Source organism: Phaenicophaeus curvirostris, chromosome 8 (genome assembly GCF_032191515.1).
Source record: "Phaenicophaeus curvirostris isolate KB17595 chromosome 8, BPBGC_Pcur_1.0, whole genome shotgun sequence".
Taxonomy (NCBI): domain Eukaryota; kingdom Metazoa; phylum Chordata; class Aves; order Cuculiformes; family Cuculidae; genus Phaenicophaeus; species Phaenicophaeus curvirostris.
Genome location: NC_091399.1, coordinates 11,480,905 through 11,494,297, shown reverse-complemented (window position 1 = coordinate 11,494,297; position 13,393 = coordinate 11,480,905). Strand labels below are relative to the sequence as shown.

At 44.4% G+C, this 13,393-nt stretch overlaps 1 protein-coding gene across 2 annotated transcripts in view; it reads right to left on the bottom strand.

Annotated features, from left to right (window-relative positions):
* Positions 1-13,393, bottom strand: part of NOS1AP (nitric oxide synthase 1 adaptor protein) — a 40,291-nt gene that overhangs the window by 7,997 nt on the left and 18,901 nt on the right. The gene's annotated exons all lie outside the window — the stretch shown is intronic.

Here is a 13,393-nt window from a genome sequence, read left to right as displayed (position 1 = left end):
TGGATAACACTTTGCTCAGCCCAGGATACTGCTGGGAACAAAAAATCTTTCCATAAATACATTAACAATAAAAGGAGGACCAGGGAGAATATTCAGTCCCTACTGGATGCAAATGGAACTGTGACAAAGGATGAGGACAAGGCTGAGGTACTTAATGCCTTCTTTGCCTCAGTGTTTAATAGTAAGGGAAGTTATTCTCTCTGAGCACACATCCAGGAGTTAGAGAGGCAGAACAAAGGTCCCATGATCCAGGAGGAGATGGTTAGAGACTTGCTTGCCCAGCTAGACACCCACAAGTCTATGGGTCCAGATGGGATCCACCCAAGAGTATCAAGGGAGCTGATGGACGTGCTTGTCAAACCCCTTTCCATCATCTTCCAGCAGTCCTGTCTGACTGGGGAAGTTCCACTGGACTGGAGGCTGGCTGATGTTGTGCCCATCTACAGAAGGGTCAGAGGGAGGATCCAGGGAACTACAGGCCTGTCAGTCGGACCTCAGTGCCAGGGAAAGACAGGTGGATGAGGTGCTGAGGGACATGGTTTAGCGATTGAGAGGAATGGCTGGACTCGGATGATCCTGTGGGTCTTTTCCAACCTAGTGATTCTGTGATTCTGTGTGTGAAAGGTACCTGCACTACCCCTCTGAAGGGCTGTACTTCCCTTGAGAGGGACTACTACCTCTCCAACCCTGCTAGCTCTCAGGGCCCTGCAGCCTATGTGGGTTTGTCCTGCTAAGTTGTGACCATTGCTGAGCTCAGGTAAGAGAAACTTCATTTTTAGTGGGGGGCTTAGGGTCTCAGTATAAAACTGAACACGATTGCTGAGGACTCTGTGAAAATCTCCAGGGAAGATGGGATAATGTAATTACTCACTTCAATTAAAAGTCACTGGACAGGAAAAAAAACAAAAACAAAACAACAGGAACTTCCAAAGATCAATGACTAAAGACAAAGCTCTGGCCCAGCCCAAGGGAGAGAACAAGACTCCACAAATCCAGGCACTTTTGCATTTAGAGCCTTGCAAGCAGGGAGGGAACTGGCAGGGGAACATGGTAGGTAAGCCACTTGGGCTGAGCAGCCTCCTCCTATGGGAATTCTGGGAAGTTCCATAACTGGTCAGCCAGGGGTGCACCTATATCAGGTACCTACTGGTATGCTGGTCCCACAGGCAGGGTGCTGTACACAGTCGTTGGGACAGACTCTCTGAGTCCACCTAGCCACAGAAAAGCCCCTCATCCTACAGCTTGCCTGACCAAGGAAGAGGAATTTAATTGATCCTCTCATCGTTTCTACAGTCTCGTTGCAGAAGGAACACAGGGCAGACACCCTGATGCAAAGCCCTGCCCTTGGTCCACGTTGAGCCTTCATGTGGCATTTCCACAACTGTATAATAAATTAACCTTGGCAGCCAGAGATAGCAGGCAGGAAAGGCTAATGGCCTGGACCTGCAATTGAATGACAAAAGACCTGAAAAATAAAATTCCTCAAAGCCATTTTAAAGTCACTGATGGGGATGGGAGCTAGAGATGAGTCAGAAAACAACAAGGGGAATGCAGCTCTGTCCTCCTCAGTGCACAGACCAGGCAAGCCGTGCAAACCCACCACCGTCAGGGCTGAAGCCATAATGATGGGCTGGAGAAAGCAGAGCTCAAACTCCCACCGTGGCCACAGCCAGCCTCAAAATCCCCAGTACCAACCCATATATTGCTTGCAGGGCTTATACCTCACGGAGACAGGTCTCACCACAGTCCCTCATCAGAGAGCCCACTAGGGCAGGTTTCCAAGTCCCATCTCTCATATTCTCCTTCCCTGTTGTAACAAGCAGATGTGAAACTGCATACAAGAGCCTTTTCATGCCTTTTTAAGGCATCAGACCGGTACTGAAATCACAGCAGTGCATCTGATACCTAACACTAAAGAATGTCTTAATTTAGCCCTGCAAAACTTCCAGCCTGGCTACCTTGGAGTAATTAACCCAGCACCTTCTGAAGCTCTGCATGCAGTTTTTACAGGAGCCTCAGGCTTCAGGGAATCAACAGGGAGCTCCTCACAGAGGTTTCCACAATCCCTGCCTGCAGGCAAGGGATTCTGCCCAGATTTGCCCTAAGCCTGCCAGAGGGGAGTTCCATGGGGAAAACTGTTTCGCCTCTGCCACACTGAAGCCGAAGTCCCCTTGTGCTGACAGCTCACAGGAAAATACTCCCGCAAGAACTGATCGAAGCAAGCAAATAAGTTCTCAGAAGGGCCGACTGGCCAGATTTGTTAAGACCTTGCATAAATCCAGGCCTTTATCCCAACGCCAAGGTGAGAGCCAAGCTCCTTTGCAAGTCAGAGCCATGCACCTAGGAGAGCTATTGCACATCCTGCCCCAATCAGAGCTCAGTAGTGCTGTACACTCCAGTGCATGCCGATGCTCTTTGGGATACATTTCCCATGCAACAAAGTGCAGCTGTAACCAATAAAATGCTAATGAACTCAGCCCACTGGCTGTCTAATGAAACACTAAGTGTAACTTAATAACAAAGTAGAGAGCAAGAGTATTCAATAAAATGGCAATTCGGCCAATTCCCACAGGCCAGGAGATGCACTGCTGATTTTTTCAGACTTTCAAATCTGAATTTGGGCAAACAGGTACAAGAAGAGAGGAAAAGCACCAGTAGAGCAGGGCAGCAGACCAAACTGAGAAGGAGCACTTACTGCTCTGCAGAGCCTAGCACATGGTTCATGTGCTGCTTACCCCCTGCTTACAGACACAGCATGCAATTTGCTCTGCCTTGCTCCCTAGGCTAATTCAGCAAACCAGAGGGATTTCACCCCAAGCAGTAGCCTTGGCTAGAGTCAAAGGGAGTATAAGGCTTATGCAGCTCCTCTAAGTAAGATTTGAGCCACAGGGACTGTAAGGGATGAACCCTGAACTGTACAGGGCAGAACCTGTGCTCAGGACGTGCTGGCTCCTGGTGTAGCAGTTCACGTTAGCAGTGGCAGCAGCTGCCATGACCAGCTCTGCTCAGTGCCCTGCTGTGCTGGGATACTGCTCACTGGCTATGGCTGAAAAGAGGCACGTCTCACCACAGGTCCTTGTGCACCCCAGCAAGCCCCTGCAGCTCCGGGGAAGGGCAGCAGCTGATGGTTGCAGTCAGCCCAAGGCACCAGGTGAGGAGCAGTACTTGGGCTGGGCTGGGTGCCCTGCATGCACCTGGAGGGGTAGCTGCTGTACGCTGCCTCCTTTAACTTCTCCAATGCAAGTCCTTTGCATTACCACACTACAGATGCCAGTATTGGCCTTTTGTTGCTGATGACTGCCGGATGCCTCAGATGGTCTCACCAACTTGCTGCACATCAACAGCATCTGCCCTTGCTAACATCCACCCTACAAGCCCATTTACTAAGGGGGCAATGGGAAACTTCTGTCTGTATGATTGATCCGGACCTCTCTGGCTTGGAATTATTCTTGACCACAGCAATGTCTGCTCTGGGCACAGAGATCTGCTAGGTCTGCCCACGTTTGCCAACATCTCTCCTTCTGCTGTGAAACAGAGAGAGAAAGCTTAAGAGGGATGCAAAACATTAACGTATCAGCTTTTCCTGTTGCTGGGAGGAGGGTAGAGGTGATGGTGGAATTGGAAATGCTAGCAAAAGGACTCTGAGATAATGTGCAGAACTACATCCAAAACCAGTGGGCATCAGCTGACCCAGAGAAGAAAACTGCACTCTTCCAGGGAGGGTGGACCAATGCCCTACAACCCTTGCTGGGAACATACCCTGCATTCCCAAAGGCGCACTATAAATCACACCACCACTTGCTATCAAGAACAGTTAGCTTCTGCTAAATCTGTATGTGGACAAGTCAAAAACAGAGTTGCTCAAAGCTGTCAGCGTGGGAGCTCCTCTGCTGCTGGGAGAGGATGGTGACGTTCAAGAGGGACATTGATGTGCATTGCAACAGGAACAATGGGAACGTCTCTGTAGTCATATGCAAGGAGCTGGGTGACAGCAATTTATCCCATGCTCTCTGGATACGGCATTCTGATTGTAGGTGAGTCTTTTCTGCTTGGTTCCACACCATGTAGCATTTCACTATTACTCAGAAATAACTTAAAGGGCTTGACTTTTAACCCAGGTAGTCTGCCCCTCTTGAGCACAACTCTGGATTTTGCAATATTTGTAACAATACTACAAGTTTGGTTTGAGTATATTGATTCTTGGCTACAGCAATGTGGCAATCTGAGAAGATACATAATTTCAGAGAAAGACACAGAAAAAGGAAAGCGCAACAGAGGAACCTTTCAGATCCAGGATTTGCACAGCTCCACAGTCTCCGACTACAGCTCTAAGCACTCTTAACAAAAATTTTAAGCAAAGATCGAAGATAGATATTTGAGATATGCCAAAGATTAAAAAAAAAATTCAAGAAAAAACCTAAAGACATTTGTACCAAGTGTGTAAGTAGCAGTGATCATTGGACGTGTGTAAAAGGTTTAAGCAACAAAGGTACATGCCTTTGATTGGTAAACTTTTAAAACTCTGATCACTGTAGAACGTTGCTGAAACGCGACAAAATAGTCTCCAGCCGCAATAAATTCGGTAGCTGTTCCTCTGGCAATTTAATTGCTTTGATTGTTTATTTTGTAGCTTGAACTATTCAAGCATTGGTAAGAGAACAATAAGATTAACACCTCATTTATTTTTCAAGAGATTTAAGGAAGATTGTTTATTGTTCAACAGTTTGTGTGTGTGTGTGAGGATGTGGACTGTTTGGTCAACCCTAACCTGGGAAAAAAACTCTGAATATTTTTGAGAAAGTTGTTTAAAACAGATGTATGATTTTACAAGAACAGGGGCTTGTTTCAGTTTTTTGGTTTGTTGGGGTTTTTTTGTCCTTCCCCCCTTTCACAGCAAATCGATTTAGTAGCACTCTGCATTCCAGTATCCTCTATCAGATCAGTAACTGCTGGGCTTTGGCAGGACAATAGAGAGATTGTAAGATTTGCATCCTGTAGTGGACTAAATTCAGAATAACCAGATACGGTTTACAGTGTCCAGATACGTTTACACCATTTTGCTGTCTGCCACTAGCCAAAGAAGGTCAAAAACATTTGAAGGGGAGAGTCCTACCTCTGGTAGGAAAACCCAGATTACTTGGACAGTGTTACCCCAAGGTTTTAAGAATACCCCAACAAATCTTGGAAATTAATTAGCAATAGAAATTGAAGCATGGGATCCCCCCCTCTAGAGATGGAATCCGTCTAAAATATGCGGATGATTTGTTAACAGCCACTGAAACAAGACCTGAGTGCATTCAGTGGACTGCAAGTCTGTTTAATTTTCTTGGATTAAATGGATAATTTAATAATTTGCTCCCAACAGAAAGCTCAAATGGTGCAAGAGCGAGTGATAAGCTTGGGATATGTACTGTCCAGGGAACAAGGAGAACTCGGAGCTGAATGAAAGGAAGCCATCTGTCAGACTCTGCTCCCACAGATGGTAAAAGAACTCAGAACCTTCTTTGGAATGACAGGTTGGTGCTGCTTGTGGATTTAACTTTTAAAGCCAACCCTCTCCAAGTGGCATGGTCCAAGGGAGCTAAAAAATGCATTTGAGACACTTTAAAGGGCATTTTGGATTAGAAGATGCCTCATATAGATTTCTGAAATACCAACCCATCCTAGTCAAGTCAGATAATATCGAAGTTGAAGTAACTAACATTGTGAAGCCAGCGTCTTTTCTCAGTGGAATGACAACTGAACTGCTAACACATGACCGTTTTGAAAGAATAGAAGCTGTGTATTTCAGTAGACCAGGTCTGAAGGAAGAACCTCTGTATGACGCACAAGATTCCTGGTTTTCAGATGGAAGTAGCTTTGTCTGACAAGGTACCCATAAAGCTGGTTTTGCAGTAACTGCTAGGGACAAGGTAATTGAATCCCAAACATTGTCTGTGGGGACTTTGGCTCAAAAAGCTGAAATTATTGCCTTGACCAGAGTCTTCAAACTGGTGAAAAGGAAAAAGATCAATATATGGACAGACTATAAATATGCCTTTGGAGCTGTTCATGCTCTTGGAGTGATATGGAAAGGAACAAGGGCTATTGACAGCACAAGGAAAACAGATTAAACATGCTGAAGAAATACTTCACCTGTTGGAGGCAGTACAATTACCAACTAAAGTCACCATCATGCACTGTTAAGGATACCTGAGAGGTAATGCCAACCAGGAAACAGGTATAGATTTGCTGATTATGAGGCTAAATGGGCAGCAGAAAGAATGCAAGAAGGGCAAAGTTTAGCTCTAATCCTAGATAATAGGGATGAAGTCTTAGAAAATCAGGAAGATACTAGATACTCCAGGACAGATCCCTTCCCAGAAGTGGGAAAAATTCAAAGACGGCAGAACTGTTGTATCTGCCAGTTTGGTCTGGGAACTTGTCAAGAGGGAACATGCACACATTACCAAGCTAATGACAGAAACCAAACTACCATGGACCAAGTGTCTGTCTTTATTATGAATCAGAATCGCCCCAAGGAAAGACTTGGGAGTGCCTCCATATGAAAAGTTGTTTGGCCTCTCATATTTAGGGAGAGAAGAGGGTGTGCCCATCCCTGAAATCCATGATAAGAACCTTAAAGGCTATTTGCGCTGAATAACTCAATCTCTTGCAGATTTAAGAAAGTGTGGATTGCTGCCCCTAACAGCACCCCTGGATTTCAGTCTACATCAGATACAACCTGGAGGTCCTAGTGAAATCCTGGAAGGAGAATACTCTAGCCATGATGCGGGAAGGACCCTTCCTGGTACTTCTGACAATGGAAGCAGCCATAAGGACTAAAGAGAAGGGGTGGACTCGTGCCACTACAGTGAAGGGCCCAGTGGCTCCAACTTTCAGAGAGTGGACTGTGAAACCAGGAGGTGATTCTTTGAAGCTAACATTTAGGCAGCAAGTCAGAATAAGTCAAGGGTGAGCAAAATTGATGGTTACCTGTATTATTGTTTCTTGTTGTAAGGTATAGAATAAGGGACTAGGAAAACCAGGAGGTGATTCTTTGAAGCCCTGGGACATGTGTGATGTTCCAGGGCAGAAATGGAAATCTATGTTAGAGTCCGGGTGGCAGCATAATCTCCTAGGGGTAGCTTGGTGGAAGAAAGTAGGACTCTTTTTATTATGTGCACTTGCTGGGTTACTTTTTTTACCATGCCTTTCACCATGTTTTATAAGACTGACTTCCAGCATAGTTGAAGGAATGCAGCTAACCAGTATGCCAACAAATCCATAGATAGCAGCCTCAGGCCAGAGTGAGATGGCCTAGAAAATTATGGTGTTGAAGAAAAGAGATCAGAAGAAAGAAGAACAAGATAAGAAATTACAATTAATATTGTGCAAATTAGAACAAAATTATGGGCTTCAGCAAAAAATGCAATAAGTAAAAGGGGGTGAATTGTGACAATTAATTGTTAAGTTTCGCTGCAGCTGGTTTGTATGTTTAATTATCTCGTCATACAAATCTGTCTTGTAAAATGTAGCTGGTTTAGGTCGAGAGATAATCTGTCTTAGGGCTGCGATAATTTATTGGTATGCTTAGTCGTCTTGTAAGATATAGCTGTTTTGATCAGGAGATAATCTGAAGGAAGTCTCCAGACATGGTTGGATAACCAGGAAAAAAAAAGAACATTCAGAACATTCTTTTACACGGATCTTTGTCTAAAACGAGCATCTATTCCCACTGCTTTTGTAAGATGTCTTTTTTAGAAGGGCATCCAATTCAGCACTGAATTGTAAAATAAAAATATTATTGCCTTTGCTTCAAAGACTTTGTCCTATTCAATATTTTACCAGTGAAATCTTATCAGTTAGAAAAGCCACAATCTTATCAGTTAGAAAAGAAACATCTATTTTGTCAGAGCACAGAGACTTACCATTGATCTCAGGTTCACAGAAGTCTATTTTCAACACCTGCATAAAAGACAGTTCACTATTCAAATAACTTTAGATGGAAAGTAATGCCAGATGGTGCACCATTGTGCAACACATTCTTCCTAGCAGAGTATTAAAATTGCCATGTAACCTTGTCAGCTTACAGCTAAAATTATGTATGAATCCAAGTGTGATGGGTATGTGTAAAAGGCAAAAAATCCCGAGCATCCATAGAAACATGTTATCTGTCCCTGTTGTGCTGTTTCTTCACAATAAAAGTGTAAGAAATCTTGTAACTACACACTGTATGGCAGGTTAGGCAGAGCAGACACTAAGGAAGAGAGATGTTTTTCTATAACAGATTCATTATACACACCCCCCCTGCATTCACAAGCATCTGAAAAAGTTTAACCTGAATAAAAATGCCCTCATTTCATTCCAGCTCATCTAAACTGCAGCAGGTCCAGATTTAAGTCCGCCCACTAGCTTTCTCCAGCAGTAAGGAAAGGTACCAGGAATGCTATATGGTTGGATGGTGCTAAATAAGTGGGAATTTTTTGATTGAAGTGCACCAAAATGCATTGAGCTGTCCTTGTCTCCTCTCACCCTCTATCCTCCTCCTCAAAAGAAAAAAAAAAAGGAAAAGTTTACAAGCTTGTACTGGGGAAAGAGCAGTGCTCTGAGAATTCAACTAATGAGGGAAAAGTCAGTAGGGCAGCAGAGAGACAGGGGGGTAGTTAGTGGGCAACCCAGGTGTGGAGCATCCCTCCCTCCTGCTGCCTCAAAAGCAGAAAGGCATTTGCCAGCCTGCACCTCCCTCTTGCGTTGTCTCATCTCTACTGAGCATCTGTCAGGGGACAAAGTGGATGGAAAGCAAGCTGTGTTCCAGGAGAGTGGTCAGCTTCATGCAAGAGGCATTTCTGAACAAAGTGTCAAAAGATCTGACAGTCCGCTGTTTCTGGACTGCACTTTAAACCCACAGGGGACTCAAGCTTGCTGGAAGGAAGTATACCAGAATACCTGCTTAGTCTACTAATCTGATCAGTAACAAATGGACTAAACCTAATTTTTAGAAGACTGCCTCAATCCATCCTACCAACGTGTGCTGTGCTGCCCATGTCCTGTTGAGGACTCCTCTTTGCCAAAGGGAAGTAATTTTATTGTGGCTCCACTGAGGACACGTTATGGCCCTGATTCCCACATGCAGCTGCCAGGTACACGACCAGCCGTGAGCATGCCCATGGCCAGCAGGGCGCTTGCCTATGGGATGACAGCCACAACTCCCTGGTCCTTCCTGGGACTAAGAGACAAAGAGGCAAGGACAGCCGACAGTGGGGATCCCTGCAGTGCAGTCACTTTGCTTGCGCTATCCTCTTCTGCTGCCAAAACTTGGGACAAAACCAGCCTGCAGCACTCATGCCTGCAGAGGGCACAGCTCCCACCACAGGGCACTGAGTCACAGATACGTTTGGGGGCTGGCTCCATCAGCAAACGGCACGCTGGACACACCTCTACCATCATGGTAGCTCAGGTTTCAGCTGCTCCTCAGGTTTACATCTCCCTCCATCACCCTATCTATACCCCGTGCTGGTGCTTTAGACAGCAGCTAGAATTTGATTGAAGGGCACAGTAATTTGGAAGCAAGGAAGGAGTAATTAAGTAATGGTTCTTCATTCTTGGACTTAACAATACTTTTTAAAACTCTTCAACACTTCCTCAGGGTTGGCATTTGTAAACATGGGAAAAAATGTGGCTCTGAGATGCATGTGTTCATCTGAAATAAGACATGGGTTTGGTTTGTACTGACAAGGTCAGTGCCCATTTTTCCATACAATTTCAGGTTTAATTTTGATAACCACATGTGATGGTCACAAGTATTGATAGGTATACATGTGAATCAGCCTAAAACTTCCCATGTTGAGAAAGCAACACAGCAGTGTTAAGGCTGCTGCTTTGAAACAATCCCTGGATCACAGCAAACCCATTTGTCACACAAAATATATTTTCCAGTAACATTGAGTACTTCACAATAAATTCCTTCTGCTTGGTTTGCTATTTCCTACCAGATGGCTGCCTTGGGCCACTTTCTCCAACCTCCCCTCACTACCTCCAATTTTCACAAGTTGCAGTGGCAAACTGGGACACATACACAAGCCATCTTCAGTCTAAGCATTTTCACAGGAATCGCACAAAAATCAGAACTCGTAAAAATTAAATCAATAACAATCCTATGGTTCCTCTAGGAAACAGCTTATCCTCATCCACTCTTTTACAGACATTCGCTTTCAAGATGATTTACCTCCCTTACAAGAAACCCTTAGGTGTTCCACACCTTCTTATTCCAGTCTTAAGGTGAGGTTGGGTAGTTTTGTTGGGTTTTTTGTTTGTTTGTTTGTGTGGGTTTTTGTTTGTTTGGTGTTTTTTTGGTTTGTTGGTTTTGTTTTTTTTCTGTAAAACCTTCAAAACAGAGATTTAGAAGACATCTCCAAGTCTGCTTGCCCTGCTGTTCATGGCTGTTCCGTGTGTGCAGGGAGAGAGGATGCAGCCAGCAGTGCAGGACCATTCTTCCCAGAAGCATCCCTCACCTAAACCTATTAGCTCAAAGCCAGCAACAGGTCCCTGCACACACATTACGATCTACTTCATTGGGGATTAACTAATATTGAGCTTATAAGAGAAAGCTGGGGACACCATTCCAGCACAGACATATAATTTCTGCCCCAGCTTGGGCACATACAGCAATGTCTGTGAGCGGGAACAACTACTTGTAGGATGGGAAAAACAGTGCCCCTCAACCAGGCATGAAGGTCAGTGGAGATGGTGCCACAGGCTAATCACCAGCCTTGAAAACATCTCTGAACCCTTTTTAGAAATTCAAGGAAGCAGTAACAGCATGGACTGAACCTGCCTTCACATGCTTCCATTTCCAATGTCCAAGGGCGGTGCATGTGAATTAACTAGTGCGTGGGTGCCTATGTGATACTGGTGGAGCTGGTTGCAAAAATAAACAGGCTGTGAGCTGCTCCCTAAAGTTAATGAAAACAAGGAGCAGACTCTACTTGCACCTGCAGGCACTGCTTTCACACTGCTTTTCACAGCCCTAGAGATACAAGGCGAGAGAAGAGCTGTACACATTTTTTTACCATCTGTTGATAAACAAGCAGAAGCACATTCCTTGGAAACCCCACATCTGACTGGAATTTGTGGTATTTTTAACTAGATACACATTGGTTCGCCCTATGCAGGCAATGGCAGCAGGTGTACAAGCTCCTTACAGTCACCATTTGAAGAAGGTAAGAAGCTAGAAGAGGTGGGCTCAACTCATCCAGTCTACAGTGGGTTTGTACGCATGTGCTAGAATGTGCTTGGCTTAAAGAAAAGCATTGCCATGTGCAAGAATTTAGTCACGCTCATTTAAGGGAATTCCTAATTAAACTGCTGCCTCCTTCTGGCACAGGCAAGACCTGATGCCTTCAGGGATCCTGGGTGCTGGGCAGTGCAGCAGTGCCCAGCCAGGCCTCTTCTTCCTCCTCAGCAGGAATACATAATTTCTGTATTCAAGATTTGCTTTCTTTCCCATCTTTCTAAAACAGATCCTGCCTCCAGGCAGCTGAGATCATCCCCACCGGCATGGAGGGAGCTGACACCACAGAAGAGCACAGTCACCCCAAATCCACCCCGAGGGCAGGTGACAAAGAGAGGGGCATCATAGCACTCAGTGCTTCAGAAAGGTGTCAGCTCAACAAAGCAGCCAAATCAGAACATGGTGAGATTTACACCCCATGTTGTGAAATGCAGAGTTTATTTTGGTATTTTCTTAGCGCTCCCCACAAAGCTGCTCTCCTACAGTTGCTTTAAAAGCTTGAATAAGACCAATTGAAAAGGGAGATGAGAACAGCCAAGCATAAAAGCAGTAACAAATTGAAGGAAGGCAAGCTGATAATACAGTAACTAAATCAGCAATTTCAGACAATTAATAAAAAACGAATGAGCAACAGCATCAATCACTCAGCACATCAGAAACAAGCCAGCCCTGTAGGGCTCACTAGATGCCAGCAGTGTTCAACAATGTTTCTGAGTTGTAACTGGAGAAAAATGGTAATTATTCACATCACACTTGTTTCGTGGTTCCAATTTCAGCAATAACTTATTGCTGAAAATTATTCACTAAATGAAGGTATTAAATCAACAAGTCTGAATAACATCCTTTACAGAGTTTAAGAATGAATTATATAGACTCAGATCCTCAAAATATCCCAAGCTAATAAAAGTTCACAGATTTTAGGTGGAGCTAGACAACAGCCAATATAGGACAATATCAAGCAAACAGATTACAGCACAACTCAGCGCAGTCCTAGTTCCACGCAAGCTGAGATCCTAATCCATCTCAACGAAGTTAAAAATTCACGAAGTTATTAGGTTGGCTAAGAAACTTAGAGAATACATTGCCGTTTCCCCCTCTGCATGCACTTTGACAAAAATGTTCTCTGACGTGACCACACAGCCTGAAATAAGGGGCTGAAACCCACCTCACTGGTGAAGATGCACATGAAGCAGGGACAGACAGATGATAGAATGCTGCTGTGCTTCTTGGAAACCCCACAGCAAGGAGAGAAACACAATGCTCATTTGTATGCAGGTTTGGAATAAAAAGTATTTGCTATCCAGGTCAAACATACAGGAATTTGGCAGCTAGTCATTTCAGGCTAATTTTATATTGGCATTGGACAAGCAACCTCACAAAGGAAAAAAGGAACAGAAGCTGCATCCACAAGACACAGAAATGTATCCTAAAATAAACCCTGAAGACATCGAAAGGTGTCATCACAGTGGAAGGGACACTATGAAAAGAGTGTGTTCCTGGGCACATAAGCAGGGCAATGTGCAGCAAAATAGAAAACTGATATCTCAAAATATAGCACTATTGAAATCACTACTAATACATCCCAACATAACATGTTCTGCTTCATTATATACTTCAAAGAAGCAATAGAAAAGAGTTTAAAAAAAACCAATAAGAATATGAGGCAGGTTTCCCAGACACCCGAGTTTAAAGAAAGCTCTGTTTAGCTTATTCAATAAGTAGGAAATGAGGGGACTTGTCCACAGCTCTGACCTGTGAGTCAGGGAGCGCTCCCTCAGGTAGAATTGCTCTTTAACTTTAGGCAAAGGCAGAAGATCAACAGGCTGGGAGTTGAACTTGGATCCATTCAAACCACAGAATGACCCATATTTTTCCATAGAAAGCTCAGTGGGATTTGTACCTTGAATCATGCTCACCACCCACTTTGGGCTAATTACTCTGGATTTTTCTTTTTTAAGTACTGAGGACTTCTAGCATTTATGGAGAGGTCAGCAGAGATGTGCTCTTTGTGTTTCCAGTACTGGAGATAACACATGCACTCCCAAAGTTCCCAAGGATCAGGGAGTGTTTGAAGGAGTCCAGACCAATCCCATCCATCATGTTAAGAGGGACTATCACTAT